Raw genomic sequence first — 2,419 nt, forward strand, 5'->3', positions numbered from 1 at the left:
TTCCACCATCTTATTTCCCATCCTTCCTTCCTTTTTTATTTTTTTCATTCCATTCCTGGTCCCTGGCAACAACTGAACTGATTTCTGCCCTTACAGATTTTCTTTTTTCTAGACTATGATATATAAATAGAATCACACGGTAGGCAGTGGACTTCTGTGCCTGGCTTCTTTCACTTAACATTACACTCTAGGGCCTCAATCTTGTTACTGCATGAATCAACTTTGTTCCCGTTTACTACTGTGTGGTATTGTGTTGTATGGATGTACCATGATTTGTATATTATTTTCCAGTGGATAGACATTTGTTTGGTTTCCAGTTTGGGGTTTTATGAATAAATCTGATGTTAACATTTACATACAGATCTTTGTGTGTGAGCTACTTGTAATTTTTAATTTTTTTAAGTTACTTTTTCTAATCTCCCAGCATTCCAAATAGTGGAACGTTAGTGGTCCTTCCAGTCACTGAAAGGTGAGGAGGTGTCAGGAATTGATGAGGGCCAGTTCAAGTGGTTTTAACTGGATATGTCACTCTAAAATCTCTTTATCCCCATTCTGCTTTGGTATTCCATTCAGTTCCAAATGCAGTTTTCTGATCTGACTCACATCTTAATTCCAGGCACTTGTTAGAAATTACATTGGTTGCAAAATGGCAGGAAGAAAAGATCAAATCTCTTTTGGATTTAAATTTAGAATGAAATGGAACTTTTGTTTAAATTCAATAGAAGCAGTTAACAAAGGAATAGAGACTTTAAAGATGTTTCGTTAAAATTACCCATAATGCTACTCTGAGTGATTCATGGTTTTGAGCATTTAAATGAGTCATATTCACCCAAAAGCCTAAACTAATTTCTGTTGTAAATGAAGTTCTTAGGGAAATTCTATTAACCATTTAAGCACCATGAAAATTCTCCCCAGCTCAGGTTCTACCTCCTTCATGAAGGAGGCTCCTACCTCAATCAATTTTCCCTTCTCTGATTCTCTGAATTCCTTTTGACAATATTATACTACTCATTTGCTCTCTTATATAAGGTATGCATCTTTATTCAATTCAGTGTGTGTGGAGACGCTTGGGTGGCTCAGCCGATATTAAGCATCTGCCTTCAGCTCAGGTCATGATATCAGGTTCCTGGGATCAAGCCCTGCATCGGGCTCCTGACTCAGCGGGGAGCCCGCCTCTCCCTCTGCCTGCAGCTCCCCCTGCTTGTGCTCTCTCTCTCTCTCTCTCTCTCTCTCTTTCTCTGACAAATAAATAAATAAGATCTTAAAAAAATAATTCAGTGTGTTTGTGTGTGTGTTTATGTGTATTTTGGGGGAGAAAGGCTCTTTTCTTTCCATCTGGTATCAGCCATCAGCTCCAAGGTAAGACAAGATGGGTGCTTACAAGTACATCCAGGAGCTATGGAGGGAAAAGCAGCCCTGTGTAATGTGCTTTGTTTTCAGGGTGCACCACTGGTAGTACTCATAGTTCTCTGAGCTCCACAGGGCCTCCCCACCCCACTCAACCCACCCAACTCCCTGAGAAAGTGCACAGACTGGGGTACAAGGCCAACCAAGGTTATGTCATATATCGGATTCATGTGCGACGTGGTGGCTGCAAATGCCCAGTTCCTAAAGGTGCTACCTACAACTAGCCTGTCCATCATGGTGTTACCATCTAAAAGTTTGCCTGAAGCCTTCAGCCTGGTGCAGAGGAAAGAGCTGGACATGACCATGGGGCTCTGAGAGTCTACTGTGTTGGCAAAGATTCCACATACAAATTCTTTGATGTTATCCTCCTTGATCCATTCTATAAAGCTATGAGAAGAAATCCTGACACGCGGTGGATCACCAGACCAGTCCACAAGCACAGCGAGAGCAAGAGTCGTGGCCTTGGTAGAACACAAGTTCTACCATACTATTGGCTGTTCTTGCCTTCCTACATGGAGAAGACACAATACTCTCCAGGTCTACCATTACTGCTAATATAAGTAATGTTTGTAAAGTTCTTACCTGATAAATAATTTAGGACAGTCAAAAAAAAAATTTTCATCTCCAAAAGGTCAGGGATCACAGTCAGAGAGCATAAGAACAAAAAGAATCGTATAGTGATTATTTTATTCTTCATGATTAAACAATTACAAAGCTGTTTCCATGTGTTGAGTGCCTTCTATGTGCCAGGAATTGTGCCGGCCAATTTATTTATATTTCATCATTTAATTTAATCTAATCCTTACAACAACCTCATATTAAGGTGGCATAAGCAGTGGTAAAGAGATGAAATTTGGAATCAGACAGAATTGGATTCTAATTTCACCTCTGTTGTTTACTATCTGTGTGATATTAAATAAGTGTCTTAACCTCTTAAAGCTTTTGAGTTAAGTGTAAACAGGAGTCACAATACCTCCATCATAACATATTACTAAAAGGACAAATAAATATA

At 39.5% G+C, this 2,419-nt stretch overlaps 1 pseudogene; it reads left to right on the forward strand.

The window, feature by feature from the left end:
* The first annotated feature begins 1,369 nt into the window (after nt 1-1,369).
* Nucleotides 1,370-1,962, forward strand: LOC112826382 (large ribosomal subunit protein eL15-like; annotated as a pseudogene).
* Nucleotides 1,963-2,419: the final 457 nt, after the last annotated feature.

Source organism: Callorhinus ursinus, unplaced genomic scaffold (assembly GCF_003265705.2).
Source record: "Callorhinus ursinus isolate GAN/ISIS: 27379988/994484 unplaced genomic scaffold, GSC_fseal_2.0 scaffold7, whole genome shotgun sequence".
Classification (NCBI taxonomy): Eukaryota; Metazoa; Chordata; class Mammalia; order Carnivora; family Otariidae; genus Callorhinus; species Callorhinus ursinus.